At 37.6% G+C, this 23,946-nt stretch overlaps 1 protein-coding gene across 1 annotated transcript in view; it reads right to left on the bottom strand.

Annotated features, from left to right (window-relative positions):
* LOC127935904 (disks large-associated protein 3-like) overlaps positions 1–23,946 on the bottom strand; it is a 141,834-nt gene that overhangs the window by 53,918 nt on the left and 63,970 nt on the right. The window contains exon 2 of the mRNA XM_052534122.1: positions 10,946–11,062. The gene's annotated coding sequence lies outside the window, so the exon portion shown is untranslated. The remainder of the gene's footprint in view (positions 1–10,945; positions 11,063–23,946) is intronic.

The following is a 23,946-nucleotide window of genomic DNA, read 5'->3' as shown; positions in this document are numbered from 1 at the left end:
ACAATATTATAATGCATTAATGTTAATTAATGACAAATTAATATTCATTTTCTAAAAATGTAATTTACCAGTGTTATTAAATTATTAGTGTTTTTAAAGATTAACTTGAAATGAGTGTCAGATGATGGCAAAATAATGGATAGTAGCCCGCACAATTAACTATACAATATCATCCAATACTTAATTAATTCATTAAAAAAACCTCATATAGTAATGATATATCATGCGCCACTTAGAACCTTCAAATTTGCACAAATCATGTCCAATATATCTAACCAACCATCCATTAAAGTGTCATGACACCATCTAGACCTACATCTGTAAACCAGCTTTTGCTGAAACAGCAGATTCAGAGATCAAAGTCTGCTATCCCGAGTGGCAGAACTGTGAGGCGAGATCTCCCCCCGGACTGAAAACTGGAGAGAGCTTTTGTTCTGTTCACTTACCCCTAACGTGATGGATCACTTTGATTAGAGCTCAGCAGTTCACAACATCTCACATCTGAGCACCTCCTAACAACTTTGATTTTCACAAGTCTCTTGTGCTCTCTCTCTCTCTCTCTCTCTCTCACACACACACACACACAAAAAGATAAGAACTACATGAGCGATGACTATTTGACACTATCAAATTATATAAAAATATTTTGAGAAAAAAAGAGAGCGATCAAAAAAGAACATCAGTCAGGCAATTAGAGATTTGTGGATTTTAGTTGATATTTGTAAGATTAGAAATACTTTTTTTTTTTTTTGTATGAAAATTCCTGCAAAATCAAAGCTTATTTTAGGGTTAGAGAAAATTAGGATGGAATTTATTCTCACTTGAAAAATCAATAAAGCAGAGAAAAAGGAGAAAATACGTGCAAAGTTCATTTTTAGTCTTCTCTTGCTTGTCACAGATAAGCCGAGCTGAAGGGATGATAATAAGGAAACACAATCAATACTCCTCCATCAGCTCCTCCCAGCTCACCCCGAATAAAACCATCTTCAGCCAAACTTCATTTAACCATTCTAAACCAGTGGTTCCCAAACATTTTTGATTTTGATTATCTTGCCCCCAATGTCCACAAAAAATAATCAGTGGACCCATAACTTTACTGGTTTATTGGATAAGGATTAAATACTTTAACCCACAATTTCTACCAAATAAAAATTTTAGAGCTTAACATAACTAGAAAGAATTCATATTCATTATAAAATGCTAATGGAGTTTTAGAATTGATTATTTACATAACCTCCCTAATATAACATCATACAGGCAGGTTTTCAAGACCATGGATAATTATTGTCATTATTATTATTTTTAAGATGTTTATCATTTTAATGCTCAATTTGTCTTATTTTAAATAATTCAAAGTCATCTTGAGACTCGTTTGCAAGTTTGCTGAGGCCCCTTAATGGGCCCCAGCCCTCTGGTTGAGAACCACTGTCCTAAACCGTAGGTTAACATGACTTGCTTTAATACCTGCAGAATGACCATGTGTCCTCTTCTTTCTGCACATGTACTGGGCAGGATTTCTAAATTGCCTAAAATGTCTGGGTTTCAGCTTTATTTTCCTATTGATGTGCCCCACATAGATTCTATTTGCATCACTTTGACCGTTCTTTGTAGATCCCACCTTCTTGCATGCCACGATCAGTCGATTATGTACAATGCCTTCACACTACTCAAACTACTTTTCAGTCATTACCTTTAACAAGTGTTAAAACAATAGAAAAACCAAGCCAAAACAGGACATTAGGCTGTTTGGCCACCCTAAATACTTCTTAGACAGCCGTGAAACAATTGCCACGTAAATACACTTTGTTTGTTCTAAATCTTCTGAAATAAACAGCAGTCTCTGCATTAATCCTGTTTGCATGTTTGTACATCAGTGGTGCCACCAACGGTTTCTCTCAGATGCTAAAACAGTTTGGAGAACATTTCTGCACAAAGCGTGAATATTCAAGTATTTCCCAGTTTGTGATTGGTTGTCCTTTGCTTAAAAACACACTGTAACATTCTAGGCAGGACTGCATTGTTTCTTGTTGCATTCTTGTAGTGTCATCCGCCAATCAGCTTTTATCATGATGTCATCATCTGCTCAGGTGATTGGCTCAAAACAGGCAAAGAAGTGCATTTCAAATGAACAGGGATGTTAACAGATAGTTATTATAGACCTTATTGGTACTAACACCAGTTTTAAAAAGTACATTATACTGGGGGTTAAAACAATGTTTAAGTGTAGAAGTGTGAAGAAGATGGAATAAAAAGCTCAGAGCACACTTCAGTGTGAGTTTATGCTGCATTCATTAAACCACCACTCATTCTGCCTGTGGCATGTCATGCCCTCGAAAAACACACACAATATGACACTGGTATGAGTGTGTAGTGGTTCATGCGCTCAAGTTTTATCCAATAACACTCCAATTGCATTACATTTAGGCCTAATTATGCTCAGGTTTAGCTTTGTTCTCTTGTCATTTGAAATGGATGTTAGTTCCAGGTGTAATAAGGGTCTTACCGTAGAATCAAAAACACAATGGTGTTAAACCTGAGGTTACCTGTGCTCAATACAACACACATCCAGCCATTCAGAATGTACATTTACCGCCAGCAAATGTCAACTGCAGTTTATCTAATTCAAAACACTTTCACTTATTATTATATGAATATTCATGAATTGTGACAAAGTATACAAAAAAAGTATAACAAAGCACATACAAACAGAAATAGTACATTTACTATCGTGTCTGGCTTCTACACCAGTCATACTATATTTCAAATGTGGTCAAAACATTTCAAAAATGGTTATAATTTAGGTTTTAATGATCCTTTTCACTTCAAAACAATCATTTTAAATATTAAAATGTTACTTTACTCAACTGGACACCATCTAAAGTATTAATCATGACATGGCTACACGACATTACAGTGAATAAATCAAGAACGTCATGAGCTAATTTGTTGCTTTCTCTCTCTTACCTGCTGACCTGTGCAGCTCGGGCTGAGGCAGGAACATTAGCTCATCAACTCGATCAAACTTTCCATCTTCTTAATGCATGCAATTTATGCATAACACCTTCATTTAAATGAAAACTATTTAGATAATTAACTTCTTTGGCTAATTAACTCCTCCAGCTTCAGTAATTTATACGGCACATCTATTTTGGTACGACGTGACTGGTGTTTGAAATGCTAATAAATAATTGAATCTGATATTGTCATTGACTGATGCAGAACTAGAGGCTAATGGATGTTTGCCAAATAATGAACGCCCAGCACTTGAGAAATGGATATCAGTGCTGTTCCCAATATTTTACTGCTAAAACTATTCGAACAGTGTAACAGAAGTTTTTCATTATTTTGTTTAGTCACACCTCACATGACCTTTGCATCCCACAGTCACCATAGTTACCACACCCCTGCATTAAAAGTTATGTAATTAGTCACTTTTTAAATACAGTTTGTCTTTGCAAAGACTTTAGTGTTTGGCAACTATCCCTGTTCCTTTTATCCACTTGGCTGGTTCGCCTGTCATGGCTATTTGCCATTTCTGGATTTCCCTCAATCTCTTGATTATTCCCACACTCTGCTTAGCCTGATCCCTTCAGGAAGGAGAATGGATGACAACACACATCCACCTTTGCTCAATTTCTAGGCAACAAACTAAACAAATGAACACTATAAAACCACCAGAAACTCAGTTAAAGAAAGCACTTAACATCTGTGGCAATCCATCATACCTCCTGTATGTAATGCAACATTAGAAGACTTAAGAGGAAGAGCAATTACAGAGGCAACTTCTCTCATTAGCATATGAGTGGTTCTCCTACATCATGAACTCATTAGATAGCTTACTCTGCCTGTGGTTTTCTGAGGATGACTCAGGATCCTCATGGAGCTGAGGTGAAACACTGAATTATGTGTGTTTGGACTAATTACAGAAAATTTAAAATTCATCAAACGTTCATTAAAAGTTCAGGGTCATTAAAATATGCTTTGGAAATGCTTGAAAAAGTCTGGCCAGTGAGATTTTTTTTTTAAAATAAATTAATATTATTATTCAGGAAGGACTATTTACGTTTATTTAAATATCGAGTAAATATGTTTAAAGTTGCGGAAGATTTGAATTTCACAAAATCGGTTCATTTGAACTTTCTATTCATCAGAGAATACGGGTACATGATATTAGTTTTCAAAACTGATAATAATAAGAAATTTTTCATAAGCATATTGTATAATGTTTCGTAATGATTTCTGAAGGATCATGTGGCTGTTGAAAATTTAGTTTGGCCATCATGGGAATAAATTGCATTTGAAAATATATTAAAATAGAAAACGGTTGTTTTAAATTGTAATAGCTTTGCGCAATATTATCCTTGAAGGTGTTTGACATCAACTTGGGTATCACCTTCATAGTGTGTGTGTGTGTGTGTGTGTGTGTGTGTGTGTGTGTGTGTGTGTCCCCTCGACCAGTTGAAAAACTAAAACAGAAAGTTTCTGAAGAGAATACTGTGCTAAGACTCTCTTCATAATTTACTTGTTCGGTATAATCCTCCGATGTGCCAGCAATCAGTAATCGGATTAACCACCACAACAAACAAACAAAAGACACTGCAAAGATTATTAAATGTTGCAAAGATGACAGTGCAGCAGTAACTTATGGAAAGGACCAATTTAACATTCATTTCTGATCGCACGCACGCACGCGCACACACACACACGTTTGTTTTTTGTGAAAAGTGGGGACATTCCATAGGCGTAATGGCTTTTATACTGTACAAACTGTATATTCTATCGCCCTTCACCAACCTTACCCCTAACCCTAACCCTCACAGAAAACTTTGTGGATTTTTACTTTCTCAAAAAAACTCATTCTGTATGATTTATAAGCGTTTGAAGAATGGGGACATGGTTATGTCCTCATAAGTCACCCTCTCCTTGTAATACCTGTGTCATACCCATGTCATTATACAGAGTTGTGCCCTGATATGTCACAAAAACAAGAGCACACACACACAAACACACACACACACACATTCTGTGCTGTACTGGAGCATAGTGTGAACATAGGGGAAAACAAACCACACCTACAATGCAACAAAAAGAAAAGGTTCTAGAGAAGTTGAAATATACATAATGTATGCAACATAACAATCTAAATATAATTTTAATAAGTGCAATGGCACCATGAGTGTGTGAGCGGAGAAAATGGGCAGATAAATCAAATTCACCAAGCATGTTTTGACTTTAATACTTTTTGCCCAACTCTTTCATGTCTAACAGTTTATTTTCTCAGCATGCAGTCTTTGCACTGCCAGAATTATGAAACTAACACAATTCAGCAAACAAGAATTGTATCCATAAGTATGCATGAGCAGAATCCTATAATTGCAGTCTGGTTGTTAATGTATTATTAATTTGTGCAGTTGATCTTACACTGACTTGGATGTTTGAATCTTTAGGCAGGAACGTACGTAAATAAATGCAAATAAGCTGAATTCAGAACAGAAGGAGAGAGAGAGGGAAAAATAGAGAGGGAGGGAATTGTTTAATTTTATGCTTCATATAGACAACAGTGATGGATCAGCACTTTCCCAAGTTGTTCCTCATATATTAAGAGACTCGTAGGCGTATTGTTCTTGGTTTAAACATTTCAGTATCAAACAGCTACACATCATAAAATGCTTTGAATGCTTTTATAACAACATTTCAAAGGAAAAACAACTTGCTTTCAAATGTAATTTACAACCTGAAGAGAGCTGGTTGTTGGATTATTTTATTTTAGAAGAAAAACAAAAATTATAGTACTTCAGAATGATTATTATCCCAATACTAGAATAGTCAGTAGCTAAAAACAAAGATGACCATAATAGTTTATTAATATGAACAGTTAATATCGTGCCAATTTGAATTTGGAGTTCAACTTGTGTTGTAATGTACTAAAAGCTGGTATTCTTGCAGAAGTTGTTAAAATATTTTGTAAGAAGTTACCTATTTTTATAGCTGTTGGTAAACTGAGTGCTGGTGCTAAGTGACCATTAGAGCAGTCTGAACTCCATAGATTAATCTCTTTCTTTAAGCCAGCTGCAAAGTGTTTCAATTGATTTTTGAGCTCATGAGGGTAAAACAAACCAACCATTTGTGGTTAAGAAACTGAAGTGGCAATGCAAAGGTAGCTCGCTGCATTCCAGATCAGAACCTATCCAACATAAACCATCCGTGAACAGCATGGAAATTCATGCTAATATAAGCTGGTTCTTATAAAATAGAGTGGACCGGACTTTAATAAACTAGACATGGGCATGTCTACTTCTGCTTGGGGAATAAAAACTACCTACATCCCTCAGGCCTGGTCACCACAACACGCAGTTCAATGAGAACATCAGAAGTAGTTCTCTGTAATGAACCCATAGAATCACCTAATGAGAATCTTTTATTTATTGCGGGTCAAGCAGAGGCCAGTTTCTATCCGCTACAAAAGACAAAGAACAGGAAGTAGCCTATTACAAAAAGCAACAAAGGACAGGAAATATACATGGACACATGAAAGGATAGACTGAACTCTAGTTGTAAAAACTGCACTGAGTCTGACATCCTCATGGATTTACACGCAAACCTAATACTCCGACCTGTTTGTAAGTCTGAATGACCCAGAGATCTGCAAAAATCACACAGTCAGCTTTGGTGGTCTGTGTGCGACGCCTTTTATATAGAGATACAGCACTGAAACTGATGAAGAAATCTCATGGGGAAAGATTTAATTGGAGAAAATCTCCATAGAGTGTGTGCGAGAAGGTGAGCTATTCTTTTATAGGAAAACATGTGACTCTAGGAAAGCACTTGCCTGACTTCCTGCCACGGGAAACGACTTCATAGCCTGACCAAATAATCTAATCAACCCAGGCTCACTGGAAAATGTAGACTCACTGGAAAACATGCCTGTGGTGACATTTCTGCAAAATTCTTCCACATTGTATAACATTTTCAAAGTGGAATGTCCAGGGAGTGGCGCGGTAAGTTCTATCCAAATCAGATGAAAGTGAATCTGACAAAGTTTTATTATTCTAGTTGTTGTACGTTGTCATGCCCATGGACTGTTTTGGTGTGTGTTCTCCTCTCAGATGTGTTCCATGTTCCCACTGTGACCTAGTTTATCCCTTGTGTTGATTGTGTTCTTTGATATCAGGCGTTCCCTCTTTAATTTCCATGGTTTTTGTTTAAGTAGTCCACCTGTTTCAGTTCCCCCTGATAACTTTCCCCCTGTTTATTAGCCCTGTATTTTCCTGAATCTGGTGTCTAGTCTTAACCATCAATGGCTGTGAGCTTTGTGCGTGTGCCCATGTATTGGTAAACAAAAAAAAAAAAAATGGAAAGGAATACAAGGAATACAAGCGGTTGGTGGTCATTTCAGCTAGAAACTTAATTTATGCATTAATACTTTTTTGACATTTGCAGTGATTACATTAGGGTTAGGTCTGTGTTAGCAAAAGCATTGTCTGTGTATGTGACTGTTCATGTGTTCATGGAGGAAGAGATAATTATATAATAAAATCATCCAAAATGCACATGGACAAAAGTGGGATCTGAAGAATGTGGGTGTCTCAAATTTGCTGTTAAAAGGCCTTCTGAAAAAATGAAGCTTGAACTTTTAGACCATCATTTTCAGGGCCCATAATAAAGAAAATAATTTTGATGATTTTAAATTTCTCAATTATTTAGACAGCAATGATATTAAATGACAACAAGATCATATGGAGACTTCTATGTAAATTGCATGCTTTTTAAATTCGTCTTCCTCCGAAAAAGGCAAAAGTAATCTCTCATGTGACTGGAGTTTAAAAAGAGATCTCAGTGATTCCAAGTATCAAGTAATCTAACAACATCAGATTTCCTGAGCTATGATCTCCATATTATCCACTATTAATCAACTTTTTTCTTGGTTAATTAAATACAAGGGTAAAAATGGGTTTGGGGGAATCCGGTGATCCAATAATGAACTGAAAAGAATGATCCAAAAGAATGGCAAAAGTTAGAGGATTTCTTCACATCATTTTGATTCGCGAAGACCAGCAGCATAGAACTGTTTTATCACTCCAATAACAATCAGCCTGTGAGGCCCCCTTGACTTTGACTAAAGCCCCGTTTACACCAAGAACGATCACTATAAAGATAACTATAAAGATAACGCTTTTAGCATCCACACCAGCGAACGATATCATCTGTTTATTCTAAGTACATGTGTGTCTGCCACTTTAAATTCTCGAGCTTGTTATAGCAGGATGGGTTCTGAATGGCTGTCAATGTTTGTATCATTCATCAGCTGGAAAAAATCTTTCTGAAAATTATTCCAGCGATACCGTTTCTCTATGCCTTTATCGTTATAGTTGTAGTGTGGTAGAGAATGACTTTTAGAACTACATTTTTAAAGTTATCGTGCTTGGTGTGGCTCTACTATATATATATATATATATATATATATATATATATATATATATATATATATATATATATATATATATATATATATATATATATATATATATATATGGAATGAACCCAAACACTTTCAAACGACGGGGAATTTGGCTGGTGGTTAGTGGTCTCGGCTGTTTTGTTTAGATTACACTGTATACCTACAAAGCCAGTCACATACAGGTTTGTTATATATACGTATATTGTGTTCAGCAAGCTGATATTAGACATTATTACATGGCTCTATAGAACACTTGATTCTGATTGGTCAGTTGCGACATTCCGAGGTATGTAATCCCTCAACGACAACTGGTAAAAGCTGATAACGCAGGCTCATCCGGGTAACTGAAGTCGGCACTGTTCTTTTGCTAGGGACACTTCCTCTTTTTGGAAACTTTGCGTTTAGTTAGCTAATAAAATATTAAAACTCAGTTCAATATAATGTGTACAATTATTTTATTATGTCATCCTGGACTTGCTCTCTCGGTCCTGATCATTCTATCAGGGGTTATTCTACCGGCTGGATGTATATTATCCCTTACATATACTTTTTTTTGACACAGCAGTAAACAATTTTCTTGATCTGTATCTGTTTTGTTGAGAAAAACATGAACAACAACAAAAAAAAAAATTACATTCCTAAAACCCATACATTTATGCACAGCTGCATAAGCAAGATTTATGCTTAAAACAAGTAAAAACAATTTCCAATGGAGTGAATAATACACTTACACTTTACTGTGTAAAGCAAGTCTTAATATCTAAAGCAATTTTCCTTTTTTTTTTTTTTTTTACGATAATACAGAAAAACAAAAGGTATTAATAAAAAGACTTAATACGTAATATCTTTCTTATCATCACAGGTTATTTACATCTTGTATCTTCTACAATTTCCTAGATTATTGTGCTTTTAAGCATAGTATCATATCTCAAAAACTTATTTTGTGTTTGCACAATGTTTTAGAGAGCAATTTATGTAGTTTTATACATGAGGTGTCGAATCCAAATAACACATTTCAGCTTTAAGGGCATTAGTGAAATAAGCCTGTGTGCAAGAGCTGATGAGCGAAATGTCAGTTCTTAAATGCTGCCTGTTTATTTGTAATTGCACTTTTCTTTCAGACATAGCGTGAAAGCAATACTGAAATATTTCCGCTCCAAATGTTAAAAAGATTAATCTCATTACATCCTTTTTATCTTTATTTGCCCTCAATGAAATTGTGAATTTGCAGTAAATTCAGATATAAAGGACAATACATACAATTATGGCTTCACAGCTAATCGTTTCTAACAATGGCTACATACGTAATGCTAATTTATAAACTCACTGGAGTCAAATCCTTAGCTGGTATATATGTCTGACTGATTTTGAAGCAGGATTGGTATATTTAAAGAATGTCTTTATCTCACCTCTTCAAGCACAACAGGGCTGAATTAGTCAAAGACAAACTCTCAGGTCATGGTTGAATAATGCACAGCATCCACCTATTTTAATATAATTTTTCATTTCATTTAACTAAATAAAAATTGAAATCTATGTAATTCTACATATAATCAATATGCTCAACCCATGCTTACTGTGGTGACATATTTGCAAAATGATACTATGTTGCTTCTTGCACGTTTCAGTGAGTGCAGTTAAAGGAGCGTTTACATGAAACAGGTAAATACCACGACTGAGGTGCCCTTGAGCTAGGCAGTGAACCCCCAACTGCTCTCCGGGCGCCACAGCATAAATGGCTGCCCACTGCTATGGGTGTGCTCAGGGTGTGTGTGTGTGTGTGTGCACTCTGGATAGGTTAAATGTGTATGGGTCACCATACTTGGCTGTATGTCACTTCACTATGTTATATGTATCACAGCAGTTTGGATATTAAATGTATGGTGACTTGCAAGAAAATAATCATTCTTTGAAAACAACATAACATCTACAATAAACTCTACCCCTCAACAAAATGAACCAAATATACAGTATTAATGACTCATCCTGCACTACACAAGTTTTTATCCAATCAGATGCTCACTAGAATGAGAATATCCAACCCCTTTCATACTACCTTCAGCCAACTAGAGACACAGCCTACTGACTATTACAAAAGACACAATCCCTTTAGTATGTTCCACCCAAACTTCCTATTTCAAAAGGAAACACATCAACAGGGAAAAAATGCACTTGCCAAGCTATTTCACAGGGTCTTAAATAGTGACCCTAACAATGTGTCTAGTAGCTTTTAAAAAATGTGCACATCAGACATTCGGGAATGAAAAGAACAGTTTCAAAGAGCAAAGAGAGACCCTTTGAGGTGAGGTTTTTGGGGGCATTAAAATGACATTTGTGTAATCTTGGCCTGATACTTGATAGAAGGCTGAAATTGAGAACGGCTTTGCATGAAGGCACAGAGGGATAGCTGTCAAAGACACTTGGTGAACCAAGAGAATTAAAAGCTCTCCATGCACCTGTGGTTACAGTCAGAGACGAAATACTCACTGCCTCCTCATGTGGAAATGGTGCTTCATTATCAGCAGAGGGGAAACGGTCTCTTCAATGGACAAACACTGCACACTTCTGTTGTCTGCCAAGCCCTCACAGGTTCCACTCAGTAATCTAAAGAGAGAAGGAGAAAGAGACAGAAACAAGCAGATGAAATGACAAAATAACCATTCTTGTTTGTATTTTTACCTCACTCTCTTATTTCACTCGTGCAGTGTCAGGGGAAAACTGTGTCTGTTCACTGAAAACATTCCCAGGCTAACATGGTTGTATAATGTGGCAAGGATGTTCTGTTTCCCATTTCTAGTTCCCAAGTACAAACTCTTTCTCCCACATGCAAGATAATCAGCCTGTGAAGTGTTTCCAGTCTGGAAAAGAAAGAGACAGCAAGGGGAAAGAGGAAAATAAAGCTGGCATCAAGGTTTAATTGGCTTTGTATATCTTCCAGGTATCCTCTAAAGGTTTAGGGAATGTGTGATGGGTTAAAGCTGAGAGACAATGAGTCACTGTAATAGACTGTTCAAGACAGTCCAGAGGGAACCTCATGCTCACTGTTTATCCTCATTACAGCATTTGCATTGAAACCAAATTCTGAGGTTTACATTCATCACTGTGATTCATTTAATATGATCCCTGTCTCTCCTCAATGCTCTAATTGATCTAATGCACATTAAAAAGACTCATTATATGAGAAAGAACAGTAGATGGTTACTTTTTCTCAGTAGAAAAAAAAATTACAGATGATGACACACACAAAAAGAAAGTTAAGAAAAGAAAGGAAAATAAGACAAATTATGCAGCCTTAATGCTACTCAAGTCTGCAGGCCATTTCTGGTGAAGAATGTTCTTTGAAAATGTTATGTGTCTCTTTTGATTGAAATTCTTTGAACATTTTCCATCACAGGAATGAATTCTATTTTAAAATGTATTAAAATAGTATTATTACCAATTAAAAGTGATGTTTTCTATTAATGACAATCAAGTTTGATCAAGTTGATTGTCCTTTATTTAAATAATAAATAAACAGTGCACAACCAGATTAACAGATGAATGGGGGTAAATGTATTTATTGTGCAGGATGCACGATTTATTTGAAATAAATAGGAAACTGGACACCTTTTGCAGAATATGTTTCTCAAAGTTCTATTTTTTTTTTTTTTTGCGACTGCAGCTAGAGCCAGAATAATTAGAACACAACTTCACACAACTTTCAAAACGGCAAAGGCAATCAGAGAATATAGGTCACCATAGACATTTGTGCTGGCACAGAGTTCACTCTAAACATGATTATGAACTCAAAACTCCAGGAAAACAATTAAGAATTCATGTGCTAGTGCTCATCTGGGTGTAGAGGCTGGCACAGCACTGATATGTCAGTGTGTGTCTGTGCACAGGGCTTTGCAGCCAATCTAGGGAACACTTGTGTCCCCTTGAGTGTTTGTAAGAGGCAGTATTTTGCATCATTACTGTTGTATTAACATCTTATTCTTCTCTCATTTTCCTGATTATTTGGGTTTCAGTTGTCATACTTAATAGTGTAGCATGGAAATGAGAAAGAGGGAATAAAGTTAATTCATGTCTGCGCTTTTTTGTTTCTAACCTCTAAAATCTAGCCAGTTAATTTTTCACTTTTCTCCATACAGTGTCCTCAGCTTGCAGACTTTGATAAAGGACAAACTGCTTCCTTTCTCATTCCTCTTCTGCTCTTGCATACCACGGTTCACAAACTGTGCACATCTGCTGAAGATTTCTAATCTTTTACAGCCTCCGCTTTAAATACATTTCCTGGTACTTCCCTAATTCTATTTAGCGGATCAGCGGATCCTTTTGGGTAATAAGAAGCAATAAACAGCCCAGAACCACTTACCTAGTCTCACAGTTTCATAAAGACTGAAAATGAGGTTGACATTTATCTGTCCCATTGGTAAACAACCTAGATTTGAAATATGGCTTTGTATGAAATGTACAATAGACCTGTTCTATAAATAATGGCGATATGCATTTGTAACAATGTATGCTATGATTAAGAGTAATGCAAATATCACTGCAAAAGTATTATGTATGTGCAATTTCGTCTTGTTTTCCAGGAAAAATATGAAATATAATAAAATCAAATAACTAAAATAATACAAATATTATCATCCCTCCCTCCTTCCCTTTCTCTCTCTCCTGATTTATTGCACTTCTCGTGTTGAAAATTTAACAGCCAAATGCCACCATTCTGCACTTGGCATCATGACAGATGATACTGGCACAGATATCAGAACACGAAAGAAAAACTTCTAACTATACTTTATTTCTGCAGAAGGAGTGATAATGATGTAATGCTCCTCTTACATAAGAGAGAAAGAACAGAGCGAATAAGAGACCATGGAGGCCAAACATTCTGTCAGACATCAGAAGTCCTTCTGACCTCTGTGCATTAACACTGTACTTTCCTAACCCACAGCCAATGCAGTAATGACAAGTTACCATGATAATGTAGTATTCATGGAGATCAAGGTGGGTTGTATCCCTCCTGTATGACCTCTGCTGCTGAAGAGAAGCGATCAGTTCAGGTCACATGCTGTCCAGCTTTTTATGCTAATGTGATTCACAGCTCGCTCCATTTCATCTCGCTTTTGTTTTGCAGGGCAGCGAGGAACTAATGAGTGGCTGCAGGAATTATAATAAGGGGTCAGCTAAACTATATGGATTTCCCAAAAGGCTGAGCAGGATATAGCAATTGCTATTAGGGGAACTGGATGAACTGCTGACTTTATTGCACACCACAATGCACTATGTATGAATATAATATCCAGTATTGTGAGTAAACACTATATACAGTACAGTGTATATGTACAGTGTACACTATTTACAGTACACTCTATACAGTACAGTTAGTTCCTCAGGGCTACCATACAAAGGAAATGGACAAAGAGAGAAAAGGGGTATTTAAAATGGGAACACGGCTAGTCACAAGGACAACGTAATATTTATCATTTCTCTTCATGGCCATAGTCAATGATTTTCCTAGTAGAAGCAAGAAGAGTTCAGTTCAGCACAATTACAACAAATAATAATAACAAAAAAACATGAACCCTGGTTTTAAGAATTTTTTTTAGATTCCTTAGAGTACTTATGGTGTTGTGATATACACACATTGAGTTTAATATCAATGCTCCTTCGTCATCAGCCAATTAGTACCATCTCTGACCTTGTCTTCCTGATTGATTGTCCACGTTGTTGGGACAAGCAAGTTAAGGGAAGGTAAGTAATTGAATTTGCTAGTTGTGTGGAAGCACAAGTCTTTGGAAGCACAAGCTTCTGTTAAACTTCAGATGGACCTAACTTCCCCACTGTAACGATAAAATCTCCATACTCATCGGGAAGGAGGAGGCGGGAACCGGCGCACAATCAAAACATAATTTTAATATTCAAAATAAATACAAAATGGCGCACCAGCCCCTCACGGCTGACTGGTGCGCATAAATAAAACGCAAACACATAAAATAATGTCCCAGGCCTGGTCCTCTCTCGTCCTTCACGGTCGTCACTCCAGTTTTATATCCTTCCATCTCTTACGTGGGACTCGATACTGGCGGTGGGGCGCAGGTGCAGCTCATCTTCAATCACTACACCTGGCCTCACTCCTCGTTCCCACGCCTCTCAGCCCCGCCCCACTCGCCACATACCCCCATCGCCCCTCGCAGGCCGGGGGGTAGTCCCGAGACTGCGCTCTACCCCCCCCCCCCTCCCTCCGGGGGGGGGGGGGGGGGTAGAGTGCAGTCTCGGGACTACCCCCTGGCCTCCAGGGGGGGGGGTGCTCACGGGGACCTGCGGGAACCTGGGGGTAGGACAGACGAGGCGAGAGAAAAGGAGATGGAAGGAGGAGCGACAAGGACGAGAGAGGGGAGAGAGAAAAAAAATAAAATAAAAATCCGGTTCCCAGACGCACTGCTGCTCGGCCCTCCACCAGCTGGGTGATCTCCTCCGCGGTGCCTGGCGGTGGCACTGGACGGCCCTCGGCGGACGGCACGACACTCATCCGCCGCCCAATGGACGGCGACGGCTCCTCCGATTTTGGGCAGCGGCAGGAGTCCCCCGTTCCCTGCCCCTCCGGATACCATCAGTCCCCCTGGCGAACGGCGCCGACTCCTCCGCTCCCTCACGGACGGCAGCCGCCCCTCCATATCGTGGGCGGTCGGCAGCGAGCTCGCCCGTCCCCGGCAACTCGCTCCGGCCCACCGCCTCGAGCGTCCATGGCGGCACATACTTCGCTTGCTCGAGGGCACCGCGGATTCACCACAGCGGCGAGGGATCTTCAGCAGCGCGTCCCTCCTTCTCCCGGGCTTCGGCACCACTGTAACGATATGAACTCCCTATTCATTGGGAAGAAGGAGGCGGGAACCGGCGCACAATCAAAATACATTAATAATTCAAAAATAAACAAAACAGCGCGTCAGCCCCTCCCGGCGACTGACGCGCACAAATAAAAAGCAAACATAAAATAATATCCCAGGCCTGGTCCTCTCTCATCCTTCACTATAGTCGCTTCAGTTTTATATCCTTCCATCTCCTACATGGGACTCGATACTGGTGGTGGGGCGCAGGTGTAGCTCATCTCCAATCACTACACCTGGCCTCACTCCTCGTTCCCACGCCTCTCGGCCCCGCCCCACTCGCCACACCCACCCTCATCACAAACGCTATTGTAGCAAGTTGTTTGTTCAGATAAGACACAAATAAGTCCATTAGAGGGTTAGATGCTTAGACTGGATTGAGGATAAAACTAATATCAAGACAATGAAATAAGGTATACGTCAAAATTCATAAAATTAATCAATCACTAATCACAGAATCAAGTTGTTCCCTGTTCCTACCTAAAATGTATGAATATATATATATATATATATATATATATATATATATATATATACATACATACATACATACATACATATATACATACACACACACTTCACTATAACAATAATACTCTATATATGTATATATTTAGACAAGGTGAAGTGGATGATAGTAGTCTGTATTTATGTATTTCAAATGATCAAAAGGATAAATGTATGCTTCTTACCTTAAGCAGGGCACTAGGGCTTGGACAACGCGTCGAGGTCATCCATGACATCGAAGCAAAAAATACTTTGACGCAAAATATGTGCATCGATTCGTCGACCTGTTTTTATTTCCCTAAAAAACGTTTGTTTACCTTATGTGCGCTGAATGGCCGGATCAACATTCTGTCCAACGTTATATAACCAATCCAGGGGTTTTTCTCCATTGATCTTTTTTTTTTGGCGCCTGTCAAAGCCTTATTTGATCGGTGAGTGATGTAGAATACAATGACTGCTGCGCCTAACGGCGCGCACGAGAGAGAGCCCCGGCTGCGCGCGCACTCACAGTCTTCAAACAACACGAGTGCTTCTTGCTCTCTCTCACCCTTGTGCATATTAAATCAAAATCATTGAACACGATAGAAAAAGGGCAAAACACTAAAGTTTCACGCGCGCTCGTGCACTCACAGTCTTCAAACTACATGAGTGCTATCTTGCTCTCTCTCTCTCTCTCTCCTTCGTGCATATTAACCAAAATCATTAGACACGAAAGAAAAAGGGCGGAATGCCAAAGCTTCACGTGGAGCATTCGGATATTTTTTTTTCTCCATGACATGCTGCTGGCTCCCACTGTTAATTGTTTTTTTTTTTTTTTTTTTTTGGAAAAGCACTCTCTGCATTAGCTTAAAGCCCTCAAGTTTACATTGGTTACTGTATTCTTTCAATTGCTCTAAACAAGTATTTTGGGAGACCTTTTTTATTGAATGCTAGACATCAAGTTTTTGTTATTTTCATCTGAAAGAAGAACTTTTTTCAGTAAGTTAGGCCCTATATGTTCAGTAAACTTGTTTCAGTAAGCTATGTGTTTTCAAGGCTTCAAGGTTTTATTGAATGCTATCTTTATACAAGTGCAAAGTAATGCATTCTTAGTCAGTCTTTTATTTTGTAATTTTAAGAGCAATAAATCTATATTGCAATATGGAATTCATGTTTTTTTTTTTCATTCAGATATGTAAATCAACATGTATAAATTGTTAGTAGTCAATTAATGGGGAGATAATCGAAATCAAATCGGTCTGAAAAAATTAATCGTTAGATTAATCGATGCATCGAAAAAATTATCGCTAGATTAATCGTTTAAAAAATAATAGTTTATCCCAGCGCTACAGGGCACAATATAAAAAGACATCATCCACTTCATACACACACACACACAAACACACACAGATATGTATATACACATATATTTATACAGAACATATATACATATCTACATAAAAAAAAGTATTATGCTAATAAAGGACCTGAGCGGAAGAAAGTTTCTGACACATTCAGCTCAAGCCATCTCCCATATCACCTCATGTATGACATTAAGGCAGATTTCTATTTAATGTGGACCAGATGCTCTCCTTGACCCACACTGGGGAAGCAAGGCCATCTTTTATATTTAAACTGATCGGCTCTGGCTGAATTACATATCACATTGCACAGGCAATAGATGGGAACTAGAGACCTGGGGTTATGACACCAGGGTTGGGAACTGTTATTGTTCATCCGGGAGTGTGATATTTGATTTGACCTGCCAATGACCTTATTAATCATTCATCTTTCAGCATACATTTTACATCGACATTTATTAGACGCTTTTATCCAAAGTGACTTCCAGTGCAGTCAGGCTATACGGTCCTTTTTTTTTTTTTTTTTACCAGTTTGTGTGTTCCCTGGGAATCGAAGCCACATCCTTTTACACTGCCAACACAATGCTCTACCACTGAGCCACAGGAACACAGATTTGCCATCACAGAAATAAATTACTTTTAAAATATATAGACACTTAAGTATTTGTGTGGAAACAGCTTATAACACGAGCTTATTTGAGCACACATCAACAAAAGGTGGACTTTGTGGTAAAATACAAGTCTGTGTGGAAATTATTCATCACTAAAGTACAGGTGATTAAGGAGTCAGTTAAGTTTTGCTGGTGCTAAAGATTGTCTTATTAAAGGAGGAGATGGTAACTTCTGCATCTATTTTTATCAAGAAGGCATAATCGTCAACAAGACTGAATTTGGATCACATCATAGACCAGTCATTTAACCTGACATAACTTACAACCAGTAAGCAAATACAACAAGAGAGCCACAAAATGAAATACACCTGTTGCAAAAACTGTCCTTGACTTGTGGTGATAAAAAGTTTTTAAAAATATTTAAAATCCAAAAAAATAAATAAATAGCCACTAAAATGTGTCAAAGAAAACATTTTGAAACAGAAAGGCAGTCATTTCATGTGATAAGCTTTTTTTACACAAAATATCTATAGATGTTAAAAGTAATTTATTTTTGAGACATTTAGACAAAAGAGATAGAAATATTTATGTGGAATATTTTTTGGAAAGCCTCAAGGAAAGTTATACATTTTATTGAATGATTCCAGGTTTAAAGTGAACAAATGTCTATATATATGTGTAAATGAATGTACGTGTATTACATTTACAATATGACATGAACAAAATAGCAAATAAATCAATCCCAATGAATTATTATTATAATCTCACAAGCCTTACAACAAAGTGTTATTGCTAAAACATTTTATTACAGGTACTTAAAAAAAAAAAAACAATGAGGCACAACATATTGTTTTGTTTCTCTCTTAAACTATGTATTTTTGAATTGTGAGGATGCAGTGGTAAATTGAAAAAGAAAAGGCTGCATGTGCTAAAACAGCTAGAGTATGTGTATGTGTATATAGTATGTGCGTATTCTCAGAACCCATGTGAGTGCACAGTCAGATGCAGATTTCTGCTTCACTGGCTAAATGTCAAATAAAGGAAGAAAGTATGTGAGGTACTTTGCATATATGGATGTGATGCATGAGCATGTTAAGCCTGTGGACGCAGGTGTGTCCTGATTTAAATGCTCAAGCTTGTGGATGGCAGATCATTGGAGAAAATCTGTTTAATATATTTAATGTGTGTGTGTTGTCTGGTTTATGGGTGTGAGCTACATTTCCTTCTGGGGTTCGTGCCTCTTACTGAGTGTTTCGCTGTGCATGGAAAGAAACCTACTGCTATTTCAAACCTGAGGAAGATTAATATTTAATGCCAAAACCAGTTTTAAATTCCAAACCCTCTTTCATTCTACCTTACACTTCACATCCAATTTCTCAGGTTTGCTGTCTCCTTCACTCCCTCGCTGTCTCTTTTTTTCTCTCCCTGAGTTCTCATTAAACACCTCTTCATTGGACAGTGGACATGAACAAGTCCAGACTATCCTACACTGTCCCGTTCTGTATCGATCTCACCTCTCACTCCATTTTCTCAGTCTGTGAATCTGTATTTCTTTCCCGCAACTCCCATGCCTCGTTTTGCCATAATCACTGACTTTCTATAGAATCCCCCAATGTCTATACAGAACAGCACAAGGTGTCAACTATATTTCACTACTGCTGGGCCAAACTACAGATATACATACGTACCTCTCTATAATTTTAAATAGACACAATATATTATTAAAAACAATAAATATATGTTGTGTGCCCAGGAATTTGACTAGCTGCAACAAGAATAAGAGTAAGTCCTACAAGACATATATATAAAAAGTGTTTTTTTTTTACAAAAAAAAAAAAAAATTCATGAGAGCTACGCATTCCAAAAAAGTTGGGACAGGTAGTAATAAGAGGCCGGAAAAGTTCAATGTACAAATAAGGAACAGCTGGAGGACTAATTTGCAACTTATTAGGTCAATTGGCAACATGATTGGGTATAAAAAGAACCTCTCAGAGTGGCTGTGTCTCTCAGAAGTCAAGATGGGCAGAGGATCACCAATTCCCTCAATGCAATTGAAAAAATAGTGGAGCAATATCAGAAAGGAGTTTCTCAGAGAAAAATTGCAAAGAGTTTGAAGTTATCATCATTTACAGTGTATAATATAATCCAAAGATTAAGAGTTAAGGGTCAAGGCCGGAAAACCATACTGGATGCCCGTGATCTTCGGGCCCTTAGATGGCACTGCATCACATACAGGAATGCTACTGTAATAGAAATCACATCATGGGCTCAGGAGTCAATAGGTCAAAAAAGAAGCCATATCGAAACATGATCCAGAAGTGAAGGCATTTTCTCTGGGCCAAAGCTCATTTAAAATGGACTGTGGCAAAGTGAAAAAAAAAACTGTTCTGTGGTCAGACAAATCAAAAATTTAAGTTATTTTTGGAAAACTGGGACACCATGTCATCCTTGTCTAAAGAGGACAAGGACAACCCAAGTTGTTATCAGTGCTCAGTTCAGAAGTCTGCATCTCTGATGGTGTGGGGTTGCATGAGTGCATTTGCCATGGGCAGCTTACACATCTGGAAAGGCACCATCAATTCTGAACGGTATATCCAAGTTCTAGAACATCATATGATCCCATCCAGACGTTGTCTATTTCAGGGAAGACCTTGCATTTTCCAACATGACAATGCCAGACCACATACTGCATCAATTACAACATCATGGTTGCATAGAAGGATCCGGGTACTGAAATGGCCAGCCTGCAGTCCAGATCTTTTACAAATAAAAAACATTTGGCGCATCATAAAGAGGAAGATGTGACAGAGAAGACCTAAGACAGTTGAGCAACTAGAAGCCTGTATTAGACAAGAATGGGACAATATTCCTATTCCTAAATTTGAGCAACTTGTCTCCTCAGTCACACAGTGGTTAACTGGTTAACTTTTTTAGACGTGTTGATGACATTAAATTTAAAATCAACTTATTTTTCCCTTAAAATGATACATTTTCTCAGTTTAAACATGTGATATGTCATCTATGTTGTATTCTGAATAAAATATTGAAATTTGAAACTTCCACATCATTGCATTCTGTTTTTTATTCACAACTTTTTTGAAATCGGGTTTGTAAAAACTATTTAAAAAAAAAAAATCCTGTTATCTTGATTTTGTTTAGCAAACAATTAAAGTTTCCCTGCTACTACTAAACATTAGTGCAATATCAAATTAACTGTTATGAGTGGTTATAAAGAAAGACAGGTACAGGGAGAGAGGGAGAGCCTTTTGGGAGGAAGGGAATTAATGTTTGGCCTCACTCTCATAGATGGCCCAATTATGTTGCAATTTTAGGCCACTTTGCTGAAAGTCTGTAGAGCTCAGTCCTGACAAAGAGGCCCATTAATAAGCATCAACATGCTCTATTAGAGCTACTTTGATCTCAGGCACATGTGAGAGGCGTTTTTTTTTTTTTTTTTTTTTTTACACAGAATTGCATCATTCAGTATTCATTCACATAACCCCTGAAGTGTGTAAATGTGCAATGATAATCATGGCCATGTGCTCATACTACTCAAATATGCAGCACATTCATAACAAAAAAATCCCCTTGTTACAGAACATACTATAATTATATGTTCTAAAAGAACCCAAAACCCACAACCATATGTGCATGGTGAGGATTTATCTTCAAAACCAGTTACTGGAATAGCCAAAACTGTTAATTGGAAGTGGGTGTCTATAATTTTGGCCATGTTTTGTATTACCAGACTGGGCAAGTATCATGTATACCTATTCCAGATATCCTTTGGATTAAGTTAAACTAAGTACATTGCACATTTAATGTTTTAAGCCTTGTCTTGCCCCCAGTGGACCACTATATACAGTATTGAAAAAGTGCATATAGGCCTAATTCTTTAAATATTTAATGACTAATAACTAATATCTAATATTAGAATTTGAGTGCATGTACAAGTGAAGCATGCTATTGATGTAATGAGATAAATGCTCCCATTATAGTGTTCTAGTTAGTCTATTCTGCATGCACACAGTGAGCGGTCCAGTGGTGTATGGGACCCACCCGCAGACAAACAAATGTTTACTTATTTGTTTTCCATTAATAGCTGTAAACTGATTGTAGCTCACTGGACTTACACTTTCTAAATGACCGAAATCTAGAAAGATGAACAACAAAACACTGAACACCGTTTCATACAACTGTTCAATCCATTTTGAGCTGGTTATACATGTAGTGTTCTGCAATCAATGAAGCTGTTGCATCACATGCCTTCTAGTTGAGGTGTTAAAATACAGCCAACCATTGCAAAACTGCTACAGACTTGGCTTCTCAATCAATCTGACATTTTCTTTAATTTCCTAACACTAAATTAAATCCTAAGCAGAGATCATGATCTTTTGAGCTGTTTCAGACTCGTAGCAAACTTAAAACTGGCTATGTAACATAAACAAGTATTTGTCTAATTGTTCTCCAAAAGTTTAGCTATGATGTTAATACAAGCTTATAAGTGTGAAATAAAACCGATGCGATTTCTTCAAATTTGGGCCTGTCAATCAATTCCTGACACAATCTCAAATGCCAAACTAAAGCATGTTTCATTCCCTGCTGCATTTTCTTGTGGTTTAGATGATTGTGGAAAAAGATCTGACAGGCTGAACACAAAAATTTAAAGCAATCAAAGCTTGAATTCAAAGATATACAAGATTTGCCGCACCCAACCCAATGGAGGATCACATTTTTGGCTTGAGACACAAATATCGGATTCAGATTTCACAATGCCATAAATGCACATCAGCAAAAAGATTAGAAATAAATTAACTCGTCACAGTTCTAAATTTCTTCACTCTGTGCGGACAATGTGACAGCAGGAGGCTATAAACAATGGCTTTCATAACCGTTAGCTTCCAAATACTTGGTAAGATGTCCCTTCAAATGATAGACGCTAGACTCTTTTGTGGCCTGACCTTGTGTGGGTGGATGGATGGTTGTTTGATGAATTGATTGTGTGGGCATTAGTGACAGAATATCGGAAATGTGACACTTGTGCTCAAAGCAGTAGAAAGCTTTGGCTTATAACATCGAGTGGGGTTAATAGGTCGCTTCAGAACAAGTGGAAAATCAGTGTCATCTCAGTGCTTCTCAGTCTGCAACAGGAAATACAGTTTGGATTGAGAGCCATTATCAAAAACCAGTTTTGAATAATTCATTAATTAGATAACCCTGCTGAAAAGACCTGAAAACTGATCCTCACTCAAATGCTAGTGTTCTAGCTGCTGGACCACAATAGCCATGCCCTTTACCAAAAAAGCTGGTCAACCAGCAATGTATTTTTAGTAAAACTGGTCAACCAAGAAAATGTTGTTGGTTAAAGTGATGGTTACTCAAAAATGGAAGTACTGTCATCATTTTCTTCATACTCCAGTTCTGTAGGTGGCAGAAACGTTCACCTGCTTCTTCTGCTATTTCTATACACCATCATCATTTCTGCCACATACAGGACTAGAGTGAAAAAAAAGAAAATAAAGATGTAGTATAATGTTTGAGTGAACTATTCTGTTCAACTACAGAAGAAACCTGGTAGAGACATCAGCGTGGTGATGATACTACACTGTACCATGGCAGCACCACAATGCTTGTTGGTAATGCATTGACAGTATGTGCTGCACCTGTAGTTTCATTAAGATATCTAAAACCTTATATAGATCCTTACAATAATAGCCTATTAAAATGGCTTTCTCGGTTGGGCATGGGCACAGTTAAAGTATAATAAACAGTAAAGGTCGAAATATGGAATGCGTTTACAAAACCCTTGTGACATTCAAAAACAAAAGCAGAAGTTCTCTTTCGTCTTTGCTATGTATCGGGAAAGCATCAAGGAACCAGTGCCTCACCTGGCACAGCCATTATTTTCAATAAATAGATTATTGGAGATAGAGATAGAGAAGTTGATTCATCTAAACCCTCCCAGCTGGCCTGTTCACCCCACTAAATCTGTACCCCACTTTAACAGAGGGCTTTGGCAGAGAATCCGTCACGCTCTGCTGAGGTCCGCCCAGCCTGCTGCTCTCAGATTTGCATATTTGCATATGTTTGTGTGGATAATTACAGATTAAGGTGTCTCAGTATGGTCTGCTTGATTCAAATTTTAGAGCTATATACTG

The sequence above is a fragment of the Carassius gibelio genome, chromosome A19, assembly GCF_023724105.1.
Source record: "Carassius gibelio isolate Cgi1373 ecotype wild population from Czech Republic chromosome A19, carGib1.2-hapl.c, whole genome shotgun sequence".
Classification (NCBI taxonomy): Eukaryota; Metazoa; Chordata; class Actinopteri; order Cypriniformes; family Cyprinidae; genus Carassius; species Carassius gibelio.
Note: the sequence above shows the minus strand (reverse complement) of the source record. Positions and strands in the feature narration are given on the sequence as shown.